Genomic DNA, 27,795 nt, shown 5'->3' on the forward strand with positions numbered 1-27,795 from the left:
ACAAAGTCCTTCTTATATGTAGCATGGGAAACAGTAATGAGTACCGTGGGAAAAGGATGCAGGGAATAGGGGTGGGGAGCATGAGGAGGAGTAGGTTGTAGTTCTGAGTTGGTGGTCAGTCAGGGTATGCCTTAGGAGCACTGCATCTGAACAGAGATTCTAAGTGTGGAGGAGTTAGCCTTGTGGCTATGAGGAGGAGGAGCATTCCAGACCTGGGGATTTTAAGTAGCTTGTGCAAAGGCCTTGAAGAAGATGTGTCTGGAATGCCAGAGGAGGCCACTGTGCTGGAGGCAAGGTAAGAGGTACTGCAGGGAGGCAGATTGTGTAAACTGGAACCCTGTGGGTTCCAGTGAGGACTTTGGCTCCCCCACCGCCCACCCCCAACCCATGGTGCTGGGGATGATCCCAGAGCCTCATGCATACTAGGCAAGGTCTAGCCCTGAGCCACACTGCCAACCCCTTGAATGTCCTCTTGCTCTTGGTTTCATTCTCACTCCTAAGTTTACAAGGTTTTTCAGCTTCAACACTATTGACCGTTTGGACTAGATAATTCTTCATTGTGGGGAGGGGCTTCCCTGTGCATTTTAAGATGGTTGTATTTTGTAGGAAAACTGCAAATGGGGAAACAAAATGTTTTATGAAATATTATATAAAATGGGTGGGGATATAGAGATGGAAACAGCTCAGATTTCCACACTTTAATCAGAGTTCAAAAGAAGTTTGGCAGCACCCCTGGCCTCTACTCTCTATCTGTCAATAGTTCCCTCCTTCAGGATTGTGACAGCCAAAGAAGTTTCCAAACATTGCTAAGTGTGCTAAATGTTATGGGGGTAGGGGAACAGCATTAAAGCACAGGTCTAATATATGGCTAAATTCTGTGGCATTCCCTCTGACCTCCTGCCCGATAAGGTCTCACTTCTGCCCTCCCCCAAATCCAATTCCTAAAGTAACCCTGTTTTCTCTGTGGTGCTTTGGGGGTTGGTTGGAAGGGAGGTGCTTACCTCTTTCTAACCACTTCTATACACGACCTCTACACTGCACTATAATCGCCACCACCCCTCTCCCAGATCCTCCCCATGTTAGGATCTGAGCAAAGTGTTTCTCTTTTATGGACTCTCTGAACTTTACCCATTATAAGATTGTGTCCTTGTTCTTTTTTTCAGTATTTTCCTAAGAAATGTTATTTTTTTTAATTTTGGTTGTTGATGGTAATACCAATGATGGAAAACTAAAATAAGTTGTTAGATGCCAAAATAATCTTTGGCAGAAAATCCTGGGAAACTCCCGGACTAGTGGGAAAATTACTGGGTTTTGTATGGTATCACAAATGTTCACTGATCCTGTGAGGAGAGTTGTTAGCAGAGTTGCAAATGAAGACACCAGAGAAACAAAATTTGTTATGAAATATTATTTGACAGGTGTGGTTATGTGGAGATAAAATCAGAGTTCAGTCTTCAATGTTATAATGACAGAAATAGGACTCAAAGTTAGGGCTCCTCAAGGTATTAGCTAATGTAATTTTGTTTTGGGGTGTTAAGGATTGAATCAGGCCTTCTGCATGCTAGGCAAGTGCTCTATCACTGAGCTACATCCCAGCCCTGTAATTCTTTCAGTTAGGAAATAACTAGACAGAGGAAATCATTGCTTTGCCCAACAGACATGACTCCAGTCTGGTTTTAAACTCAGATCTGCTCATTCTCTGTTCTGATTTGTGATGAAGCTTCATTAATCCATTCCAAATTTTTTAAAAAAGAGACAATTTAGAGAGCTTATTCTAAAATGTGAGTTTCTTAAATTTAAGGAACACCCTTGGAGCCCTTCTATACTTTTTTGGTGTTGAAACATTTCTATTAGGCAATAATGACTCCAGATGCATTTGGAGTTTTGGGGGTTTTCTTAATGCCCTTATTTTGACAATCCAAAAGCAATTCATCACCACTACCCCTTTCATAAAGTAAACAAATTTCTGAGAACCACTGAAATAGAGTACCTGTATCCAAAGAACAGTAGAGATTTTCTTATTCTTAAAAAGTGAGACAGGATGCACAGCCTGTAGGGTGAAAGAAGATGGAGACATGCAGATGACTGATCTTTATGAACAATGGTGGCCCCAACACCCAGACTTGGGCTTCTCTGGAATCTCCCTCCTTCTTTATCTTTACTACCTTGGTGGTCAGTGAATCAGAACTTTCTGTAGTCCTTAGGCAGAACTCTTGATATGAGGCCTCTCTGGGTCACCCAAGATGGCTGTATCTAGTCTGAGCCAGATTCCCAGGTGTCTGGGACTCTGAGTCCCTCCAGATTCTTTCTGGCTGTGACATACCCTAGAATGCAAAAGCCTGAGGATATTAGTTCTCCACTACTCTTAAGTCTTCTTCCTGAGAAAAGAATTTCAAGATCCAAGGAAAGCATTGTAGATTAGTATGGGTGTGAGCTGGCTCTGGCTCACTCTGTCTTAGGAAAAGGAGACCCAGTCACTAGAAAAGTTTCACCAGGTTTGAGTCTCTACCAAGATTTCCTGGTATATCAATTTGACCAGACTATTCAGATTCCACATCTACATTTTAACAGAGGCTTTGAAGTTGCCCAAAGATTAATCTGATGATTCTCTTTGGCCTACATGAGTTCCAGAGGGCCTTCAGATAGTGAGCCTCAGCAGCTGCCCACCAGCCCTTCATAAAAAGAATAGGAGGGTTTTGAAAGAGGAAGGAGGCAGTGGTATGTCTTAGAGATCCAAAAGTGTTTTCAAGGGAAAAGGAAACCAAAAAAAGGAAAGACATATGTGGTCAATGTTTATTTGTATACCCTCATTTTCTACTGGGATTTCTTTTCATCTACTTCCTGGTGTCACAATTGGGCAAGGGGTCAGATGTTTCTTGTTGAGGATCACTATTCTAGAAAAGTTACATCTGATCTAGGACAAAGCTGTCATTACATTTGGATTATTTCTTGAATGGTTTCACATGGTCTCACATGACCTCACCTGGAAACGCTGTTAACAGCCCCTGCAGAGAGGAGAGAAGGGAACTATCAGGTACTGAACTCTGTGAGAGGTCATGTTATGCAGCTTATCTTGTGCTTTCTTGTTTCATCTTCCCAACAATCCTTCTTCATTTTACAGAGGAGGAAAGAGCTGTTTAGAGAAATTAGGTGACTTGCTCCAGGTCGTTGAGCTTAAAGAAGATAGAACTGGTCCCATTCAACCCAAGAGTTGAACTCAGATCCTCTTGCCTCTGAAGTGATCTTCCCTCAAGACCAGACTGCAGTACATGGGCTTGGACTGATGTGTGGAGAAGATGGGTACAGGCAGTATGGCTCCTGAACCATATAGAGACAAAGAGAATCTAAGATACAGAGGCATTAAGCTTTACAGGTACGGTCACTATCAATACACAAGACAGCATTAACCTGTCAGTTACAGGCTCCGTGTGAAGTCTCAAACCAGAGAGCTGTGCTGAATAGCAGAGACATTCTGGCACAGGATGAAGAAGAAATTTTATTCTGTTCAAAATAAACAAACAAAAGCCAAATACTGGCTTTAGGATTTTAATTCTCTATCCAAGCCAATGAGAAGATGGATGTGATGTGTTTCTAACAATTTTTAGAGTTGAGAAACATGAAAATTCTTGGTGTCACATTCTTCATTACAGTATTATTATCGTTGAAGTGTTCTTCCATTCTAGATGATCAATAGTAAACGATATCTGGTATGTTATATGTTTAGATATGGAAAAATAGCTAATGAGGTATAAATGCATTATAAAATAAGGAAAAAGAGCATCAAATCTTAAGGATCCAACAAGTGAACTTTGCACAGCCCAGGAAATCCTCTGGCTTCTGCCTTAGGGATCTGAAGACTGTTTACATTCCAGTGGAATTCCTGGGAAAGTCCAGAGCTCTCTGTGCTTTGCAAACAATGGCTTATGGAGACAAACTCCCAACTGTGCAACCTGAGAGGGGGGAAGGCCAGGGGTCCTCTGGGCAAGGGGCCAGGCCAGCCTTGCTCAGAAGACATTACATGTGTGCTCCCTCCAGCTGACACCGTGTGGAGGGCATGCTGCCTCCTGCCTGCTCTGCCCAGCTTGGAAGATTCCTGCAGTGCTTCTTGCCATCCGTAGTTGTTACTGATGGTTTCTGCAGAGTGGTAACTACACAATGAGCAGGCTAGGCTCTTACAGGTGTGGATACCTTCTTTCTTCACTAGGGAATTAGGGAGTCAGAGCCAGCAATAGCTAGCCTTCCACTACAATAAATCCCTCTGTTTGCAGAACAGGAAACAGGAAACTTAGAAGTTTCAATCAATATTTTAAAGTACACAGTTGGTTAGTAGCTGGGCCAAGGCAAGAGCTAAGTTTCATTTACCAACTCAACACATATTAATCAACCTCTATACCATGTTCAGGGTGTCAGCATAAAACAACAGAGAGGATGGCTCTCAGAAAATTTGAACCTATTCAGGAATGAATGACAGGGAGTTGTAATCTAGGATGTGCACATGAAGACAAGTCATAGGTACATCTGAAGAGGTTGAGGTAAGGGAAAGCTTTTTAAGGCAAAATGGAGAAATCCACATAAGCTGCTCTAAAGCAAGGTTCATTGGTCACAGATACGCATAGCAGGGAGCTGGTGGGGACAGCCTTCGCTAGACAAGTGTCTTATCTAAACTTCTGCAGCCTTGAAAACTTTCTTGTGATAAGCCTTGACACAGAAGTATATGCAGACACACAGAATGAGCAAGGTATGTAGGGCAAATACATCAGATGCATGTACGACGGGAAGGAATTTCTTGTGGGTTTTAGAAAGTCCTTGTAATAGTTCATGACCCCTGGCTCTACTTTTTCTGAGTCTGACAAGAGTGACTTCATCTTGCTATTGGCAATGTTCCCATTCAACTTTCAGAAGGGAAAGAGCAGTGAGTGAAACTGTTAGTTAAAGGAGGGATGGATTTGGAAGTAAGTCCATCCTCCAATTTTGTTCTGTCATTAACCTCTTACAAAAGAAAACCCAGTTCTCAGCTCAACCTAGAAAAAGGCATCATTTCTCTTGCCAAGAATGGATTTGGGGTGAACATGTGATCCAGTCTTTTTTCAAACCAATGTGAAGGGAAATTTGCTACAGGACTTGGAAACATTTTGGGGGAGACTTTTTATCCTCAGAATGTTGTCCCTTATGATGTGCTTCCCAAAGCTGTGGGAGCCAGCCTAGTGACAGGCTGAGGCAGCCAAAAAAGAGGGTTGGGAAATCACCTGGGGTCTTGACATCACTGAGCCGCTGAGAAACCAAACGTGGAAGCCCCTGCTGATGTGTGGTTTGATAAAGTGATGTTGCTGCTGAAGTCGGTTGAGCCTGCCATGCTTGCAACTGAAAGCAGCCTGCAGAGGTATTTGAAGAGGTATAGTGGCATGTCATTACTAGGGTTTCCATCTAATGGATTCTTTTTTCTCTTGGGAAAGTAGGAGGATGAGAGCTTTGCTGAAAATGGAAAGTTGGAGATCAGCTCTTAAGAAAACTTCAGGAATGCTGATGGTGTCTGAGACCATGAAATTATAGCATGACCAATCTATACACCAGGCACCAGGTGGTTTCTCTCCAAAAGTGTCCAGTAGTCCAAGGACAACAATGGAACAGGTGGGTCATTACATTCCACAAGGTGTGGGGGTTTCCCAGGTGAGTGCTTTCCTGTCTCTGATCCATCATATTCTCTTCAAGATGTTAGTTCAGGTCATTAACAAATGTCTACCATGTACAAGGCAATCATTGGTACTTGTGAAAACAGAAAAATAAACTTCTGGCTTCCAGACTGGCCCAGATAAATTTGGAGGATTTCCTAGTGGGCACATGTTTTCATAGCACTAAGTTATCTTCAGGCATGAGATTGAAAGGGTTCATGTGTCTTTAAAGATTTGATTGTTAACAAGAGGTGTATATTTTCAAAATGAAAAAAAATCACAAGAAAAATAAAATACAATCCTATGGGCTGCTTTTGAACTTCTTTGGCTTCAAAGCAATGGGAATATGTTGATATACTATTCCAGCTTAAGAGAGGTTGGGAGCTTAACTTGCTGCAATTCCACCAATAGCAAAATGAGATCGTGTGTCTGATTTTCAGCAATTCCAATCCTCTGGCTACAGAAGATAAGGCTGTCATGCAGGGTGAACTTAGAAGTTTGTAGGTCATTTATGCAGGGTTTGAGCTGAGGATTCAAAACCTTGAGTTCATCTTTTTCTTTTATCCAGCAACATTAGCAGCAACCAGTCAAAGTCGTTATCATATTCCCTAGTTTTCTCATCTGGCTCAAAAGTATCCTACTCAGAGTTACTTAGCTTCTCAGTTGACATAAATTGCTGACTAGGAGCATCCACTGCAGAGATTTTGAATTTCTGTAAACATTTCATGCCACAGATTATCACTACTCTCTTCACTATGGAAACATTAGCATGTATAAATCCAATTAGTTTAGAGAGTCAATTCCAGAATCCTCAGAAAAAAAAAAATTAAGAAAATACATCTTTAAAATTCCACTCTCCTAGAACTAGTCTTGGTACTAAAATCTGTGTGAATTAGGGTTCTTCCTAAAAACAGAGTCAATAAGGAGAGAGGAAGAGGAAGAGATTGTGGGAATTGGTTCATAAAGTTACGGGAGCTAAGAGATCCCACAATCTTTTGTCTATAAACTAAGGAATCAGGAAAGTCGGAGGCATAATCTGGTTTGACTCTGAATGCCTGAGAGCCAGGGGAACCAGTGGTGTGAGTTCTGGTCCAAGTCTGAAGGCCTGAGAGCCAGAAGCTCCAACATCCAAGAACAGGAGAAGATAGACAGCCCAGATCCCATAAAGATAACGCGTTTTCTTCTCCTCTACCTTTTTGTTGTATCAGGGCCCTCAGCTGATTGGATGGTGCCTGCCCACATTGGTGAAGGTGATCACCTTTATTTAGTCTACTAATTCAAATGCTCACAGACACACCCGGAAAGAATGTTTTACCAGCCACCTAGGCATCCCTCTCTAGAGTCAAACTAATGCACAGAATTGACCCTCATACCCTCGATGACCTTGTGAACACAGTTAAGCATGTGTTTCTCTCTGGGCTCTGCTGAGCTCTGCTCCTTTGATGGAGGTACAGGGAACTTGGGATTTAGGGGCTGAGCTGACTCAAGAGTCTAAACCATGAAATGGGATGAGAAAGGGCTTGGAGTCTTAACTGGACATTACTTAGATTCATGGCAATTCTTTCTCATTACTTGGTTAAGTACTTCTAGGAGGGGTAAATTAGGCCCTGTTTCCCACCTGGAGAAGGATGGAAAGTAGGGAGCAGTGCTATCTCAGTCGTCATGGTGGCAGCAATACCATAACTCTGGAAATTTCTAAGAAGATGGAGCGAGTCAAAGAAACACAGGAGCTTCTCTTTCTCATATTGGGAAATTATTATCTAGAATGTAGTAATTCTATTTGATATATAGAAGTGACACATTATATCATGATTAGGGAAGGTAGCCTTTCTTTCTGGCTGCTATGTTGTGCAATTAGAGCAGGTTTTTATATAGAGAACATGGCACAAATATGCTGAGCTATGAGACCTTCTATTCCTCTACCCTCTGTCCCATTCCCATCTGCTTTTTACAACACTTGTTTTAATATTAACCTCCATGCTAATACAAGCAACTTCTTTCCCTAATCTTTGCTTTCTTGAGTCACTGGTTCCATAAATCACTAAACTCCCCAGTTTAGTGGCTCCTTGGATATGCATGACTGATCATACACTTCCCATGAACCAAACCCAATGCAACTACCCAACCAATGTAGTGAATTCATGAGCAACATCAAACTAAATGAGGAGGAAATAATGAATATTGAACAATCAGCTCAAAATGACTTTTCTGAAGTTTTTCTAAGTATACTAAAAATATCAGGAGGGAGAGAGGAATTGTTTCCTGTATTTTTCATTGCCAAAGGGTTTTCTCCCTTAAGTAATTCATTACTGCTAAAGTAAGTCCCCAGCTTTCTGTAGCCAAATCTAAGAGCACTTGCTAAAGGTAAGAGACAACTTTAATTTGACTTGAGGAGTCTAAGAGCACATTCAGCTAGCACAAAGGCACTGGACAATCTGTGCCTGGATTCCCAGGCATTCTCCCCTGTCTTCTTATTTCTTGGAGTGAAGTTTCTCAGACATATTTTCACCCTCACAGGGATGCTGACGGTTTTTCCTGACCTTTCTCCCTCAGTAATTTCCAAATGTGTTTCCATTGCTGTGGGCCGCTATGCTTATCATCCTGCTAACATCTGTTCTGTACGCCACTTGGCATGGGATGGTGGGGAGTTCCATGCCATTTCCTACAAGCCTCTGATGTGCCTCCACGTCAGCTCAACCCATGCAACCCGGGAACAAAACATCCCAACCAGCTTTGACCTTTGATCATCCACTGATGCGACTCGCTTACCTCTACCTTCCAAATTCTGCACATACAAATATTTTCTTGTTTGTAAGGATTCTGACTACCACAAATGAAAGGCCTGCTCAGGGCTTTCTCTGCCAAGTAAAACCAGGAATGCACTGTGTTATAAATTGCCATTACTGATACACCCAGACAACCCATGAGGTTTGGCAGCTTGTCATAATAGAACAAAGCTGTAAATGGACTCAGAGAGGAGAGACTAAAGAGAGAATGAAAATGGAGGAGGCACTGTGAGCTGTGAGACAGGCAGTCTAAGGAGAATGAAATACAAATTGTTACGGTAGACCAGACCCACGTATGACAGAGTCAGGGAATCTAAGAATGAACTACCACATTTACAGTTCTAAGTTTAAGGACTTACTTCTGAATTCTTTACCAGAAATTCAGCATTGTGCTTTCTTGGAATAGTGTAATAGTTGTTGACTTATAGTTAGTGACCAAGATTAATTTTTTTGAAAGTTTGCTTAAACTCTAAGTTGAATGGAGAAGGGGGACTAGCTTAAAGATTTTCAATAGCGAATCTGCAAACAAAAGCAAGTGTCTTAAAAATATCTCATCTTTCATCAAAGGCTACTTTAAACATGTTACCTGACACACAATTCCTCTTGGAAGGGTGGGGAAGGATGTTTAAGTCAGATGTGTGTTTTATTTCCAGGTATGGATAAGGCCTGCATCTAAAAGAAAAGCCCACAGAAGCAAATTGGGGTCAGTAGATAAGGCCTGGAGAGGCCTTAGTTTATATAAGTCTAAAGAAATAGATGGTAAAAGAAAAGAAATCGACAAGGCAGAGCTAAGCAAAGAAAACTTGTTAATTTTCTTATATTTTCTGCTTCCTCCCCCATCACTTAGGAAATACACACTTGGGCCAAAGACTGACAAGTGAGGTTTAATTTTAGAACTCTTAGGCTGGATGGTTCGTATTGTCTGAAACAAGTTCACCTTGAGGAAGACATAGTAGCAGGTAGAAAATGGACTAGAAAATGAGTGAAGAAAAAGTGGAATGTCTACAAAATGATGAATATTTAATGTAAATGGCTATCCACATTCAAACCCACAAGAGTAGGCATTTTTAAGTGAAGGAAGTAAGCAAAGTCATAGAAGGACTTGAGGGAGTGGAACATTTTAGCTCAGCCCTGAATCTGGAAAAGAATGAAGGGTAGTGATTATCAGGAGCCCAATACAAAACTGCCAAGCTCAGATTTGTTTCTCCATATCCCAAATGTTTTGGCCTTTCCATGAAATTTTCTGTCCAGATTCTTTAGACTTGAACTCTCCAGGATGAGAAAAATCAGCCTTGTGATGTAAATGATGGTTATATTTCTGACTAGTAAGCTAACTAAACACAAGAAAAGCTAAGTGCATAAGGCTGAAACTGTTTTTGGTATTTTCTAAATATTTTTTAAAGCTAGTATTTTTCAACACCTGATCAGATGGAGGAAATGATTGAGGTTTTGACCCAGATTGCAAAAGCAGCAGAGAGGCTTGAGGTGGTGACAGTGGGGGATTTCTACTATGCTGACAGAGATGGATTCATCCAAACTAAAAGCAGAACCCTGGGAAATTTTTGGCTTACCTGGCTGGACACTGACTCTCTGAAAGGGAACAAAAACTTATGAGAAACTTCTGTCCTGAATGAATTATAAAAAAATAAGTGAAAGCTGATTGGTAAACTGAAGGGAAGGAAGAGAAAGGCAAAGAAGAAAAATACAAACATTTCCTGAGTGCCACCAGTATCAGACATCACTCGAGGCACTTATATTTTTTACATATGTTCTCATTTATTCATCTCAGTGACTCTGGGAGGGAATGTGTGACTATCTTTACTCAGACTCAAAGAGAATAACTTGCTTTAGGTCCCCTGTTTCTTTTGAGCAGCTATAGGCTTCCATCAAATTCCTGACCCCTCCACCACTATCTGGCTTCCTTGAAAATTCTGAGGAAAAAAATACCATATCTTCTGGATATCTTAGACATTTAAACAAAATATGGAAAGATATTTTCAAAAGTTCAGGTAAATCTAGGTGTGAACCTATTTCAGTTTTTTAAAAAATTACCTTAAAAGGTTTGGGCAATTAATGAACTCTACAAAGAACCCACCATGAGTAGAGCCAGAGCGATTGGCCATGATGCTGATGTGGCTGTCCAGGAACTGAGTTCACATTTTAGAAGAATTCATAAGTAAAGAGTACTATCAGGTGATAGATACCCAGGACCTCCAATGCTAAAGTTTAGTAGGAGCTAAAGCTTATAAGATGTGCTGAAGTGATAAGTCGGGGGTCTGGGGTGTGGTCAAAGCAGAAAGGCAAAGACCTGCTCCAGGGGTCAATGTCATAATATCAATAGGAAACAGGGAGAAAAGCTATTGTATTCCTTTTGGGTTCCATTGTCTTCATCAGTGAAAATTTTGGGTTTTGGTTTTGTTTTATTTTTTAGATAGGCCTTACCTATGTGCTGGGATTGCATGTGTGCACCATCACCTCCAGTAATTGGGAATAATCGTTGTATTGGCAATGTTAAATGAAACTCTTAAAATGTACCTTCCTTGAGTGAGTTTGAGTCTCTTGGCCTAAACTAATGAACCAGCTGAGAAAAGTGACTTGATAGTCATAAGGCTACCTTACTCTGTGACAGGGAAGAATGCCACAGGCTTCAAGAAGGTGGAATTTTGCATATGATACTTTGATTTTCCAAAAGGGAGGAAACAAAGTCTACAGACACAGAACAAAGGATGAATCACCATAGATTCAGTCCTAATGAGCCAGGAGGGACTCAGCCCATTTCTCAGAAGAGCCCTTCTTCAGGTATATCAAAGTCTACAGGCAGATTGTGTTAATAGCCTTTAACATCCTTGAAGGAAATTTTGGCTGGATATAATAAATGAACTAAGTGTGCTTATTGCTGGGAAGGGGCCACTTCCAAGGAAATGCTGCTCACAAAGCTAGGTTATTTAAGAGTGAGATCTTCAGGACTTTTCAGTCACTATTCTGCCCTATTTAAAATTTCTGATTCACTAGGTATGAGCTTAGCTGGCTTTTTAATATAAGTTCTAGTGATTTAAGACTGAGAAGGATTGCAACACTGGAACAGATATAGAGTTCAAAAGGAACTTGATTGGTTAGAACATGGACCTGAATCTAATAAGGAAATGCAGAATATGGTCACCACAAAATTTTACACTCAGATTACATGATGAGCTTTACAGATGTATGTGTCCAAACAGTACTGCATGTAGAGAACAAGTTGAGGATCTTTAAAAAATCAGAATGATTTTTAAAAAGTCAGAATATGAAGGAGCAGCTAAACCTTGACTATGACTGTTGGTTGCATTAATGAAATATATCATCTGGATCAACAGAGTTGAACAGCCTCTCTGTTCTGTTCAGGTCAGAGAGCACCTCTGCAGGCACACTTCAAAAAGGATAAGGACAACTGGCACATGGCCAGAAATGAGGAGAAAGGTGGGACATTAGAAACCATTACAGAAGCTGAAAAGATTTGGCCTGGGGAAGAGACCATGATAAAGAACAGGGCTTCTATAGAGTCTTCGAAGGCCAAGGCCAGTGAGAATGATTTTGAGCTAGTTGTCAGGAGGAACATTCTGAGAATTACAGACACTCAGCCTCAAATGAGCTGCCTTGCCAAGCTGTGCTTCCTCTCACTTATTCTCCAAGCACAAGCTGGACAACCACTTGCCAAGCAAGAGGGAGAGATGAGATCCTTGCCTTGAGTTGAGGTCACATCATTACCAGCAGGTGGTCATTAGGCTTTTTCCTGAGCATTGCTTAGGATGGAGAGATCTCTACTAATGACATTGCCTAAATATCTGAGTAAAAGTTTACTGAATATTACTCTCACTTATTAGATTACTATAAATCTTTAGGGTTAGAAACTGTCCCTTGGATGGAATCTAAGATGAATTCCTCCCTCCATTCCTTGCTCTAAGTACCCAATTCAGTCTACCATAAGCTCTTGCTCCTCAAACAGTTCCAAACTCTGGTTATCATCACTACAGCTACAGTACCTTCTTAAACACATTCCTTATTAAATTATTACCTTTCATGACCTGGTTTCTTTAATAGATCAATGGTCTGATGAGGCTCGTATAAGAGGTTTGGGGTGTAATGGGCTGCTGTATAATCAGATACTTAAAAGACTTAACCATCAAATGAAGTGCTTGGACCTTGGTTAGATATTGATCTATACAATCCAACTCCAAACTTTCTAATACATTATAATATAAATCCTTTGATTTACTTCTTAGATTCTCCACCAATGACAAACAATCAAAATCAAATGTTCTCCATCTTTGTAACCAAAGATACAGCAAGAAGCACTAATTCAATTAGTCAGTCTGATCACTTGAGAGAATAATGGAAATGTCTGCTACCATATTCATGGGCCGTTGTTCTACAGCACTCTACCTTTTTGGTAGAGATGTAGTGTAGTCAACTCTTGATTATCTGCTAAAAGATGAGGGCAGATGCAAATGTAATTAATCAATGGATACTTCCTGTGTATGACTGCCATAGCAATGTCTTAAAGCCTAGCTACAAAGAAAAAAAAAAATCTGAGAAAGACGGGGAGATAAGAGGCAATCTTTGAGAAAAGTTTAGAAGACTGAGTGGAGAACTGAGATTCTGAAATTCATTTTCTTTTGACAATTATTTCTAAATTGCATTTCTTAAGTTACTTATCCTAAACAACAGCTTTTACCTCTCTAACCACCCCCCACCCAAAAACAAATTTCAAGCTCTCTGAAGGTGGCTGAAATTATGACATAGCTGTGTATTGCTTTCCCATGGACCAAAGAAGCAGAAGAAAACCTGTGTAGCAGGAGAGAGAGAATAAAGCAGGTGACTCAAGCAAAGCAGAGGGAGATAGTGAAAGGGAAGCCTTAGAACTTTCTGAGCTTTGTTACGGTTTGCTTCCTGAGGTCTGGCTGCCTTTCTTTTCTTGGAATTCTTGAAGCACAATTCTATTTTTATGATAAATAACCACTTGTTGACAACAGAAAGAGAAAATGGAAGAAAAACTAAAAACAAGACCTGGTCATTTTCTGAACACCCTTTGAGCTGTTACTCCTTTATGAAAACTTCCCTGATCATATCAGCCTGAATGGTAGTATCCTCTCAATTTCTGTAAATGCTCATTTTTACTCTATCTATCATGTTTGTACTGCGAGTTACACTTATGTAATCCCTCACATAGATTGTGCAGTTGAAATCATATTTTTACTCCTTCATATTTCCTGCCACACCAATCACAAAGAATGTATTAGACCCTCAATAAACAATTGTCAAGTTGATGAAGCTGAGCCAAGCTCAGCAGTTCAAGTTCACCTAGTGAGTAATTGTAGTTATTTTGGATTTGAAAAAATAGATCCTAACCATATAGATAACAAAAAGTGAGATGCTTAATACTAGGAGGGATTCTAGAGCTTATGCCATTGTAGAAACTTTTAAAAGACCCCTTCACACAGTATGCAAGCTGGGATTAGCCCCTCAAGAAATTAGAATGTTTGACCAGCTTTACAAATGTAATTGGTTGCTGACTCACTGTCTACACTATGTAATTTGCCTATTCAGTTGCCTAAATTTCATGTGCTAACAATTATCTATGCTAAGCCTTTCCACATTTACATCACCCAGAAAAAGATAGAACTTCTTGTACAAGTACAGGTTTGGGGAAGTCTGACTTGGCAACATTACTGTGAAAAAGATCTGGAGGCTTTAACTGATCTCAAGCTTAATATAAATCAAGGGCTAGCTTTAATTTCTTACTCAGGATAATTTACCTTTACACCAAGTTAAGCAGAGAATCACACTAACTTAGAGTTGGGAGTCTGGGTCATATAGAAGACCAGTCTCTTTCACTGTGCTGGACTTTGGCTATCAATGACACCTGTTGAAATTGCTCTAACAAAGTGCAAGGGGCGGGGTGTGAGGCAGAACAATGGAGGGGTGGATCTAATCACGGAACATAGTAAGCATATATGAAAATGTACAATGAAACCTCCTGTACAACTCATACAGGCTAATAAAAAGGTTGTAAAACTAAAAAGGATCATCCAGGGTCTCCTTTGATCCCATTGGTGACCCCTGAAACAGTCCATGCGTACTGCTCAGTTATCAGTAAATTCTTGCGTGTTATGCTTTCAACTTCTGTTTTCTTCCCTGCTACTTCTCCTGTGGGCTTAGTTCTGCCCATTGAGCCACACAGACCAAGTCTCACTCTTCTCCATCACAATAGAAAAGCAGCTATCACAAATCAGCCTGAATCCCAAGTCCATGTAGTATCTCCCCACTTCTCTTAATAATTCTTAAAGTTTGTGGTTTCTAGATTCCCCACCATTCTGCTTGCCTTTCTTGGGAAACTATTTTTTGAAGAAACTGAGGCCCCCCCCCCAAAAAAAATAAGTGATTTATTTAAGCTCATACAATCAAAAACATCAGAGGGGCAAAAAGTCAAAGATTGCATGTTTTTCCTTATATGTGGAAGCTAAACCTATAAGTTAAATGTATAAACACATATGATCTCATACACACACACACACACACACACACACACACACACAGAGAGAGAGAGAACAAGATTGTATTAGTAGTCTATCTGAGGGGACTACAGGAGACTGGAGAGGCAATGAAAATGTTAGAGAATGAAAAATATTGAAACAACCCATCCACATATGAATATAACATAATGTACTGCATCATAAGCTGTTGAATGATAGGGGAGCATGGTGAGAAAGAAAGAATAAGGAATGAGGGGTTAATTTGATTAAAGCCTAATATATACAGGCCTGAAGTACCACAGTAAATGAAATCCCCTTGGACTATCAATATATACTTTAAAAAAAAAAAAAAAGGACAGGAGGGTAAAACAGGTCTTTTTTGGGGCTGGATACTAGTGGGGGGAGCTGGAGCATAAGGAAAGGAGAATGAGTGTGCATATGGTGGATGTATTTAGTACCCATATATGAAAATAGAAGAATGAAACCTGTTGAAATTGTTCTAAGAAGTGGGGAAGCGGGAGAAGGATGGAGGCTGTATATCTAAGATATGTTGTAAGCACATATGTAAATATCACAATGTATCACTCTGCATAACTATTATAGGCTAATACATAAAAAGTATATCAGAGCTGTAAGCTGGATGTGGTACACAGCATGTCCCAGCATTCATGAAGCTGAGGCAGAAGGATTGTGTTAGAACAACCTGGGCTACACAGTGAGACCTTTCCTCAAGAAAAAGATCCATAGATAGATAGATAGATAGATAGATAGATAGATAGATAGATAGATATGTGTGTATACGTATGTATATATATACATATGTACATATAATCAGAGCTGAATTTGTATTCATTTGCAACAAATTGACTCTCAGTGTATTTCAGTATGAATAATGCTAGGCTACAAAACAGCAGGGAGGGCAGGAACCTTAGGACAGGATACCTACAGTGGGTAAGCCCTCAGGTCAGAAAGCTTCTAGGATTTCTCTGTCTTTCAAATGAAAGTGTGCCTTCAGATCCTTCAAGTCCTTTCAAATGGGCTGAGCAAGCTTGAAGGAAATCAGTATTGTTTCCATACAACGATACAAATGATATCTTTTGAAGCTATGTTAAGAAATTCAAGGTGAATAATAAGCATATTGAGTTTTAATTTCTAGCCCATTTGATACGGTCATACACATTTCTGTTATACTTGGCAAACTGTTTCTCTATCTGCACTTTTTAAAGATTCTCTCAGCACCATACAGTCCTGAGAAGTAACTTGGGATTGTATTGCCTATTTTTCTGGGAGTAAAACATTTGTAGTGGCCTACGTTTGTGTTTATTGTAGACGTTGAGAACTATGAATTGCTAAATCAACCTTACCGCAAATCCTGGAAATGAGAGATTGACTTGACTGTAATTTCTGTGGGTCAGTTCGAGGACGTTATATTCTGAGCCTTTGTGCCACTTAGTCATGATAGAAATTAAAGTTGACTGGATTTCCCCATTGACTTTTCCACTTGATCAGCTCTGAAACACACAGGTTATGAGTTCTGTTTCATTCTAGACTTAAATAGCAGGAAACTTCTGCTTTTCTTCCCAAACACGCTCCCTCCAGTCTCCAGAAGACGGAAGTCCCAGCAGAATCTCACAGCAGATGTTTCTGGCTCTGTGATTCACCCGGGGGCCCATGAGGGCACCATTACAGGAATTTTTCACAGACCTCCCCACCCCCAGGGTACTTGTTAACAACTGAGAGCCATTGCTTACTAATTCAAAGTAATTGGATGAATTACACCCAAAATAATTGAATGAACAGTTAGAATTAATAATGTCTTTAATCATGTTTTTAAATACCTTTTTTCTTGTAATAATTTCAAACTTATGAGAAAATTTTAAGAATAATACATAAAATTTCCATATATCCTTTACCTTGATTCTCAAACTTTCAGCATTTTAGTACGTTTTTCTTTGTCATCCTGTCTTGCTCTGCTCGCACATGACTGTGCTCTTTACTTTTTTCTGAATCACCTGATACTGTATTCTTTTCTACTTCATTTTGCCTCTCAGTATTTCCTAAGGCTACGAGCATTTCAGGTAACCACAGAAGTGATCAAATCCAGGATATTTAGCATTGAAGCAATAGTTTAATCTACAACTCATGGTTTTCCTATCACCCTAGTAACATCCCTTATAAATTTTGGGTTTTTATTGAGACAGGGCCTCACTATGTAATCTAGGCTGGCCTCGAATGCTCCGTGCTCTGCCTCAGCCTCCCACGTGCTGGGATTACCAGGTACACCAGCAAACCCACGTCCTTATTCTTTTTTCCTCCCTCCAGTCCAGGGCCACACATCATACTTAGTTGTCTTTTCTCTTTAATTTCTTTTAATCTGGAAGAGTATCAGTCTTTTCTTCACCTCTCCTGCCTTTTTATGCCTTTGATGATTTTACAAAATGTTTTCTTATTTGAGTTTGCTGATGGCCCCTCATGCGTGGCTGGCTGGAAAACTAGACAATGATGGTGTGTCCTTCTCTGGTGTCACTGGCATAAGACAGCCTTATGTCATCCTTTACGATAGTAATTTGGATCACCTGATCAAACTTGTTCATTTTCTCCACTTCAGAGTTTCTGCAATCTGTGGAGAGACACTAAATCCATTCAAATATCCTGCTCCTCATTGCTTCCTTTGCAGTAATCAGTCTTTATGATGATGGTTGCATTGTGAGACGTTCCTTTCCAACTCCACTCACAACGTCCACATTTATCAACAGGTGTTCCTTTTATTCTATAAGAAATGGCTTCTCTCTCTCTCTCTCTTTCTCCTTACTTCCTCTGTCCCCTCCCTCAATCCTCCTTTTCTCTCTCACCTATTAGTATATATTTACATATTCTACTTTTATTCCATGGGTTATAATCCATTCCTGTCATGATTACCTTTAATGCTTAAATCATCCCAGATTTGGAACATTTAAATTTGAGCACCAGGTACACTCATTGCTATTGGCGTGTCTCTGCCTCTAGGCCTCTGCAGAGGGCAAACTAGAAAAATACACATATGTGTACTGGTACACACACACAGGGGTTGTCTCTACGTGTGATAGAAATTCTAATATCTTCACGGGGTCCTTGTCTCTCTGCACGCCATCTTTGAAGCTTATATTTGCCATGAAAACCCTGACTTCCAACAACGTAAGGTACACATGTTCCCTACAACACTACACCCAAATCTCTATATAATCAGATTAACTAAAAAGAACAAGGGGATTGGACTATGAGCACATGATAAAAGCGAGAGCACACAAGGAAGGGGTGAGGATAGGTAAGACACCTAAAAAACTAGCTAGCATTTGTTGCCCTTAACGCAGAGAAACTAAAGCAGATACCTTAAAGCAACTGAGGCCAATAGGAAAAGGGGAACAGGTACTAGAGAAAAGGTTAGATCAAAAAGAATTAACCTAGAAGGTAACACCCACGCACAGGAAATCAATGTGAGTCAATGCCCTGTATAGCTATCCTTATCTCAACCAGCAAAAACCCTTGTTCCTTCCTATTATTGCTCATACTCTCTCTACAACAAAATTAGAAATAAGGGCAAAATAGTTTCTGCTGGGTATTGAGGGGTGGGGAGGGAGGGGGTGGAGTGGGTGGTAAGGGAGGGGGTGGGGGCAGGGGGGAGAAATGAACCAAGCCTTGTATACACATATGAATAATAAAAGAAAAAAAAAAGAAATGCATATGCATGTGTTTTTAAATTTTTTTCTTAAGAGTTACAGTGTATTATTTTTAAAGATATTCAAATTAATTCTTCGCCTCCCCCAGTCTGCACTTCAATATTGTCATATCTGTTTCCCAAAAATATACCCAAAGAAGGGTCACTATCCCTCCAATCGCCTCCACTTGTTCCCTCTTCATCCTTTGTAGGTAAGCAATTTCATAGTAATTCTTAAGTTGCTTTTTTTCAAAAATAAGCAAATTTATACATCTTATTTTTCCTTCTTGCCTGCAGAAAAGATTGTATAATGCAGATACTATTTTGCATAACTGTTTTTCTAACTTAGTGGAGTTTATAGATATCTTTTTTTGTGTGTGGTACTGGGTCTTGAACTCAGGGCCTACACCTTGAGCCACTCCACCAACCCTTTTCTGTGGTGGGTTCTTTTGAGATAGGGTCTCGTGAACTGTTTACTGGGGCTGGCTTCAAACCACGATCCTCCTGATCTCTGCCTCCGGAGTTGCTGGGATTACAAGCATGAGGCACTGATGCCCAACTAGATATCTTATTTTTTATAACTATGTAGTACTCCATTGCATGAATGAAGTACTCAAGGCATTTAGATAGTACTAATATTTTGCTATCATAAAGAATGCTTTGATTAAAAATACATCTGTGTATTTTCAGTTTTTGAAGATAAATGTCTTAGGATAAGTTCCTAGAAGGAAGATTGCTAAGTTGAAGAGTAAATGCCCATGTAATTTTGTCTTATATGGGCATGTTCTCCTTCAGGGGTGTGTACCATTTACCATTCCCACTCTTAGTGTCTGAGAGTACATGTGTCCCTGCTGTCTCATCCACAGAGTGTGTTATCAAATTTTTAATACTTGTCAATGTGATGGGTGAGAAGTGTAGTTTCAATTTTAATTTCACAAGTGAAATCGTACATTTTTCCTATGTTTAAAGGTCATGCTGATTTATAACTCTTTTGGGAAATGGATTGTGTCTTTTCTTATTTTAAAACATTATTTTCAGTGTTTCCTCAAGTTTAAAAGTTCTTTAGATGTTACATGTATTAACCCTTTATCTGTGATAAATAAATACCTCATGTGTGCTCTCCCAATTTGTCACTTGTCTTTTAATGTTGCTTATGATTTTTTGCCATTACCCTTTTTGTAGTCAAATTTATCAAGTATTTCCTTTCTTGCATCTGGGTTTTTGAGTTGTTCAAAATTTTCTGTCCACATTCAAATCTTAGAGGAATTCATTTCTGGGTTCTTCTGGCACATATATAGTTACATTTAGACTTCTCACCCATTTGGAACTGTTTGTATGTGTGAGTGGACTTAATTGTACCATTCTCCCAGATATCTGTACAGTTGCCCTGCTACATTCATTAGAAAGTCCATTTGCAACCAGAGAATTGAGATGTTACCTAGATTTTCTCATGTTCAAGATTTCCATATGAAGTTGCATTTCTGGACTTTTTATTCCATCCCTTCAGGTGCCAGTATCACACAGTTTCCCAGGTGCCATACTGAACTTTAATAGCTGCTAGCACTGCCTCTGTTCCCCACCCCACTCCCAGGGCTGTGGGATATCTATTCTTTTTCACTGTTTCCCTAGCCTGGTTATTTTCCATATGAAATTTAGTGATAATTTGTTTAGTCCCAGGGGAAAGAGACTGTTGTATTATTGAAATTTTATCAGATTTATATATTATTTGAGAGGGGACTGACATCCATCTATCACTAAGCCAGCCTGAACAAGAATCCAAGGTGTCTTTCTATTTGTTCAACTCTAATTTGTATCTTTCAAGAAACTTCATAGTTGTCCTCAGTAGGCTTTGATCATTTCTTTCTTACGTTTGTTCCTAAATATTTTACTTCACTTAATGCTATTGTAAATGGAGGGTTTTTTCTTCCCTTATACTTTCTAGCTGGTTATTATCTGTGCATATGAAAACCATTTATTTTTGCACCTGAAAGATATTTTAAAATACAATTGACTTATTTCTTACAGTATTTTTACAATATTTAACATTGTAATTAATGCATATAATAACTGACTCTGTTAAACCAAAAGACTTCCTAATAGAATATATTGCTTCAATGAAATGACTAATAATTAATTGTATGTTGCTTGTAATGAATGCAATCAGTGTTAAACATAGCTTGTTTTCTTAAGTACTTTAAAATTATCTACTTCAGTGATACTAAAATTTAAATTTTTAAAATGTAATTAAAGGGTTTATGAGCAGAGGTAAGTTTTAGTTCAGGTCCTGCTCAAAATCTCTCAAAGGCCAAAATTATGATCTTTTAAATAGAATATGCAGCAGATGTCCAATAAATATTATAAATATTATCCCAGTGGCATCAAACATTGGTGTTTGTTTTCTGGATTGACACAGCCAGAGGGAAAAATGCTCCCCTAACTATTGCTGGGTTTCATTTCAGAAGCCCCCCAGTTTATTTCAGCAGGTGATCCTCTGTGCCAGCTGAACTGTATTTATTGATAGGTAGTCTATAATATTTGAAAGTACCACAAAATCCAACAAGTTTTTAGGCAAATTAAGCTGTAGTACTTGCCACCACACTGGCATACATTTAAAACCCAGTAGCAAGGACAGGCCAAGCCTCACATGGTGATGCTTCTGCCAGCAACGGGCCACACACCTGACATGACAGTGTCCCAGCCGCCCAGTGTGTCTGGTGTTGCCACCATCTCTTGATCATGTCATTTTCCCGTGCTTGATTTCATCTCACGCTGTTTTGTTATCACAGCCCTTCAGTATAAAAAATCCTCTGCTAATGTTGCCAGTAAGAGGCCACACTGAGTGACTGACTGAGCTAGAATCAAAATTAAAAGTGATTAAGGGATATCAAAGTGTGCAATCGGTAATGGTTTGCTCACCAAGCAGGGATCCCCCAGGCCACCTGGGGGATGCTCTGAAGGATGAGAACAGTGTCAAGTGCTGTTAATGGATCCACTTCATTGGAGGCAACAACACTAGCAAAGTTTGAGAGAAGCCTGTGTCAGATCTGGGAAGCTTCTAAGGACCTGGATTGAAGACTGGACACAGAAACCCCTGTGTACCATGAAGATCACGGTAAGAGCAAAAAGTTTGCTTGCAATGATCAAAGAAAAGGCTGGACACAACTCTGATGCTGAATTTACTCTTGGCTCTGGACAGTTTCGGTAATTTAAGAATAATTACTCCATAAGGTGAAAGTGAGTGGTGTGTGCATGTGCACAGACTCACCACACCATTTAGGTTGGGTACTTTCTGTGATGTCTGCACGACGAAATTGCCTAACATGCATTTCTCAGAACATATCCCTGTTATTAAATGATACAGGACTGTACATGTGGAAGTTATTTATTTAGTCATCGCCAGTGTTTACTATACAGATGGATTTAGAGACCTTTTGGAAAAAATCTTCACATTCCCCTTTCCTTCAGAGCTCTAAGACTCACAAGATGGGTCTACCCTTTACTGTGTAACCCACAGCGTTGTTAGGAGTGTTCAGAGATAGATGTGGCCTTAACACCTCAACTTTTTCAACAGGAATATCTTCCTTCTTGTGACTTTGTCTCTTGAGACAAGGCCTCGACTGTATTAATATGTTAGTAGTGATGACATTCTGGGGACTAATTCAATTATTACAGTAGCTATTTTCTAAGTCTATCTAGAAAACATCACTATAGCAGCACACAGCTAGAAGGCTGGCTAAACACTGTCACAGCAGTCGACTTCATTTCAACAAGATTTAAGAAGTACCTTACAACAAGAAAGCAAAATAGCAGAAAACTTCAGGTGAAAAGGACCATTATTGACAGAAAATGAATTAACCATATATTTCATTATTTGGTCTCAACTGTTACTTGCCACTAATTATGTTAGCCAAAGCTTACCAAAAAATTCAGATATTATTTTGGTTATTTTTTAGAAGTGTTTAAAGTATATTTTTTAAAAATTTAGGGAAAACATTTTTCTAAATTGAAAGAAATGCAAGTGAAAGAACAAAAGTGACATTCCAATAAAGCAAAAAAGAAATGAGAACATTTGCATACCTTTGAAGGATAGGTTTCACAGACTCACAGACTCTAAGGCAAACTCTATCAGAGATTAATTTATGAACACATTTTTGGCCAAGATGGAGTACTTTTTTGGCAACACTGGGGTTTGAATTTAGAGCTCTGCACTTGCTAGGCAAGTGGTCTGCCACTTGAGCCATGCCCCAAACCCTTGGTCCAGCTATAGTCTTAAATAAAGAGAGACTTTAATAAATTGAACAATATACTATTGCTACTTTCATTTTTCATGATGACATTGAAACTTTTGAAAGAAGAAAATGCTACATACATATGAGTACTGCTGTAAGAAACCATGAAAATTTTTGTGACAGTGACATATGAAATTTACAAAGCTTATAATAGATTCTGTGGTCACGATAATTTGTTACATACAGCTCAATTACAATGATTACACATTACATGTAAATTTCATTGTTCATTCTGAATCTATTAATTGTTTTAGGAATTCTATTGACAATTCCCCTCCCTGCCTTGGAGAGTAAAGTTGGCCCAAACTGAAACTAACAAAAACTAAGACCCATAATGACTCAGTGAACATTGTCTAAGTAGACATTACTCTGCACACAATACAAACTGTGTGAATATCTGAATCATAACCCCATAGCTATTAATTTAACTAAAATAGAAGGAAAGAAAAACTTATTTTATAAAATAAGTATATAACAATTCATGAATGTATAAGTCATTTTATTATTCTCCAAATAAGAATGTCAGCTGGTTACGTTGACATGCATAATGACAATTCAATTTTCTTTCATATTTTAATGACAATCACACAAAAGTAGTATCTTTACACATGTGCAATATGCAAAATGTTGTAAGAAGGATATATCTGTTCTAATTTAATGTGCAAAAGAAGGAAGATGTCATATAATTGAACCACAGTTACAGAGGGCCAAATCAACGATGTGGTAGCATTTTCTCAAGGAATTGAAGTTGTCATAAACTAATCTGACCCCCTCAGCAGGTTTGTACCCTTTTTATCAAACTCAGTGTGTGCGAGAAACTTTCATGTGTGCGTTCGTTCATTTCCCTCATGGTGTTGATTTTCCCTGGGACAGTTTTACCCGTTTTCTCTGCCTGGGAAACTTTCTGTCCTCCAAGTTCAAGTTGGAGTCAACTCCTAGGAAGCTTCCTTGTCCTCATTCCCACAGGGCGGGAATTCCCCTGCCCTGTGAGATGTATCTATTCTATCACTTCCCATGGTGGGTCAATCATTTTGTGTGCTGATCCACTCTAACAGAACACGAGCTCTTCAAAGGTCAGAACCAGGACTTTTTCATGTTTGTTTCTAACATTTGCCCCAGAGCCTTATGCCAAAAGGTACTTGAGCACTTATTGAATGAATGACTGAGTTCAGATTAAACTTCTGACTAATGTAGAGCCTCTAACATTCATACTACAATCTATTATATAATATTTGTATTTTATATTATAATGTCCAGTATAATTCTTTTGCCTCTTTTTTTTTTTTTAGACAAGGTCTCCCTATGTAGCCCAGGCTGGCCTTGAAGTGGGGATCATCCTGCTTCAACCTTCTGAGTGCTGGAATTATAGTCACGCACCACTACACCCACCTCTTTACATCTTAATGTATCACAGGCCATTGATACTGACATTAAAAACAATTCATGTCAACATTTCTGCTAATGTTAATGATGGTCATACCTGTAGAAGTCAAGTGAGATGCTGTAAAACTTGGATAGACTTTTTCTAGTTGAGTTTTCAAATTACAAATATAGCAATGCTAGTTACAGCAAAGGCAAACACAAAATGCCATAAGGTGAAAAACGGAAGTCTCCTGTCTTCGCAACCCATAGTCAAGCGGTAACCGTGAGGCCGACACGGTGGCTCATACGTGTAATCTCAGCTACTCAGGAGACAGAGATTGGGGTGGTCGAGGTCTGAGGCCAGCCCAGGCAAAAAGTGAGTGGGACACGGTCTCAGCAAATAAACCGTGTGTGGTGCTCCTGTCATCCCAGCTACATGGGACGCCACATATAGGTAGATTATGGTCTGAGGCCAGCCCTGGACAAAAACATGAGACTGTCTGAAAAATAACTAAAGCATAAAAAAGGGCTTGGATATAGTTCAAGTCGTAGAACATCTGCTTAGCAAGCACAGGGTCCTGAGTTCAAACCTCAGTGCAGCCAAAAAAAGGGGGAGAGGGGAAACCCAAAGTAACTGTATTTTTGATGCTTAAAAATACTTTTTCACCCATACACATAACCACCCACAGGTATTCCTTTCTTTCTTCTTCTCCTTCTTCTAAAAAAAACCAAAGCTGGGTTTTAGTGTCCAGATTGTTGTGAAACTTGTTTTTGGCACTTGAAAAGGTAATTTTAGTTTCTTACTGGACAGTTTTTACACTGATCTCTTCAGCACATTTGTATGCATGTAGCAAGGTGTTTTCAGAGTTTATTTCAATATGTAATTACAGGCATTTAACAAAAATACTGCTCTATTATTTCAACTGAACATCTCGCCAAGATCTCACGCTTGTTTTTGTAGATGATGCCTTGAAATGTTGGCCCGGTCTTGAAGTGTTCTTGGTTATCAAGCTCTCACTGTGACACCACTTGGGAAGTCCAGGCTTATCCAGCTTATCCATGGACAGAAATTGCCCTGGGGATTTCAGCTTTACCTCATTTGGAAAATTCTGAAAATTATGTAGAAATTACATCAAGGAAACCTTTGATTTGCAAGTTAATCAGGAGTCATTTATTAACTTTCCCATAGATTTTAAAAAGGAAAGTGTGTACATATAAGCATCTACTTTTAAGAAAAGAGCTGCAGGGCTGGAAACATTTTCATTTTCACTTAGCTTGGCAAAGTGCTAGCCCACAATAAACTATGTTACTAAGTAAATATAAGATAGTCAAGTTTCTTTAGAAGTTATTTTCACTATTTTATTTTGGCTCCATTGAGGAGGAAGATAGCTATTTGGCTATCTACTTTCAAGCTAACAATAGACTATACTAAATAATTACTCAGACTCAATGCCTGTCAGTGATGGCTACCGTACACATGTTCTCTGACTCCAGGAACCAACAAACCTGTCCTCCATCAGGTTAGGCTTTGCAGTCCCCTTGAAATTTTTTTTTTCGTGGTATAAATGTTTATTAAAAGTTTAGGCAAGGAAAATACAAAGGAGAGCATAGTGGGCCGGTAGAAGCCAGAAGCTGAGAGCTCCATTGTGATTTCATTTCTTTTCTCATCACTCTTTTTTTTTTATTATTTCCTTTATTCATATGTGCATACAATGATTAGCTCATTACTCCCCCTTTCCCCCCGCCTCCTCCTTTTCTCCCGACTCCTCGCTTCCTGACTCTGATTCTTCTCTGGGCTTCCTTTTTCTTTTTTTTGTTTTGTTTTTTCACTTCTAAAATGAAGGTGCTGAAATAGGTGATACTGCTTTCTAAAATAATTCAATGAAACTATGGCTTCAACCAAAATTATAATCCTTTGTCAGCTATATTTTGGGGCAAAATGTAATTCCAATAATTTGGAAATAACATGTGATCTCTATTCCCCTGCAGAGTTAAAGTATAAAGAGAATACAAAATGGACCATGAAGAAAAGAAGAAAAATATTAGTACATAAAGGAAGAATATCTTGAAAGAGGTCGTGTCACTCCACCACCACCTTCTCTGAGTGATGGAAGAATAGGAGAGAGGAAGAGCAAAGGTGAATGGAAAGTGAGTCTGTTCTAACCTAAAGGTCTCCTACCTTGAGATCACTGATGATCTCCCTCTGGGGTCAGCCAGCCAACATTTGCCATTCCCTAGAAAGGCAACAAATGTCCAGACATCCATCAAGTTGGAAAACCAGACGTGATAAGACCAGCAGCAAGGTTTATGGGAAGCAGTGTTGCTCCCAGGGACATGCCACAGCCAGAGTGAACTATAGCCCTCTGTAGAGGGATTTCTGCTGTGTTACTCGTGGTGAAACATTTTTCTCTGCTATCACAGATCATCAGAAACTTTGCTGCTTGAAACCATGTCAGGAGAAATAAAGCATTCCATTTCTGCCTGGAGGATCTCAGTCACTTTGGCATGGCAAAATAGCTCCAACTTCCGACCTCAATGGAAAGCCACGGGTAGAGTGTCTAGACACAGTAGTCCACATTGTCGTAACTTTGTGGTTTCTAAGGAAATAGGACTATGCCATGGTCCAAATCTGTAGCCCAGTTCTGCCTTAAGCCCATTAAAGCACTGCTTCACCTAATTTTCACTTCATTTCCAAATCCCATCATCTCTTCCTTTCTTTGGAAATGGTTTGATAAACTTGATCTTTAGGTTTTGTTTTTGTTGGTCCTAAGTTGATGAGCTAGGATACCTGGCCTATCCAGTGGGTTTACCACAATAAAGAATGCTCTGTGTGAAGGTGATATTCTTACTACCAGTTAATTATTTTAACTTTAAAAAAATTTTGATCCTTGCTTATAGTAGTTCTCCCCCTACAAGATAGATAGACTACTGGTAAATAAAATAATTTAATTTTTAAGCCTACAAAGGCACCAAGGGGCTGTAACAGCAAGGAAGTCATAAATGCACACCTGGTCAGCACATTAGAAGATAGTCCCAGAGACAAGTGGACAAGTACAGAGCCTTCTACACATTCCAGAATGTTCTGTCTTTTGATGACCATAACATTACCTTCTGATGATATTATAGCACACTGAGCTACAGAAATGTGCCAGAATTTTTGTCTGCAGAAGTAATAAAATTAGTACCATAGTTTTGGAAAGAAAAATGCTTCACATTTTGGAAATTGATTCATAAAAAAGAAGTTTTAAACAGTTTTTTCAAAGGAAACCTTGGGATTTCTCTAAACACAGAGACCTCTTAGAGGGTTCCCTTGTTGAGTGCTTTGTTTCTGTGGGGAGGCAGGCACTTCTGTAGGGTTGACGTCAACCCTGGCTTCAAACTAAGCAGTTCACTTAAGACTTTACTTGAGTGATATGCTTCTCTACCAAATCAGAAAGCTTGGAAGTCACTGTCTTAGCACTATGTTTGCATCCACCTAGTATACAA

The 27,795-nt window shown here is 39.4% G+C and overlaps 1 long non-coding RNA gene across 1 annotated transcript; it reads left to right on the forward strand.

The window, feature by feature from the left end:
* LOC141420680 (uncharacterized) lies at window positions 1–27,131 on the forward strand. The gene is made up of 4 exons (XR_012445209.1): window positions 1–295; window positions 3,122–3,373; window positions 5,457–5,628; window positions 26,299–27,131. It is a non-coding gene; the product is annotated as an uncharacterized lncRNA (long non-coding RNA).
* Window positions 27,132–27,795: the final 664 nt, after the last annotated feature.

The sequence above is a fragment of the Castor canadensis genome, chromosome 1 (assembly GCF_047511655.1).
Source record: "Castor canadensis chromosome 1, mCasCan1.hap1v2, whole genome shotgun sequence".
Classification (NCBI taxonomy): Eukaryota; Metazoa; Chordata; class Mammalia; order Rodentia; family Castoridae; genus Castor; species Castor canadensis.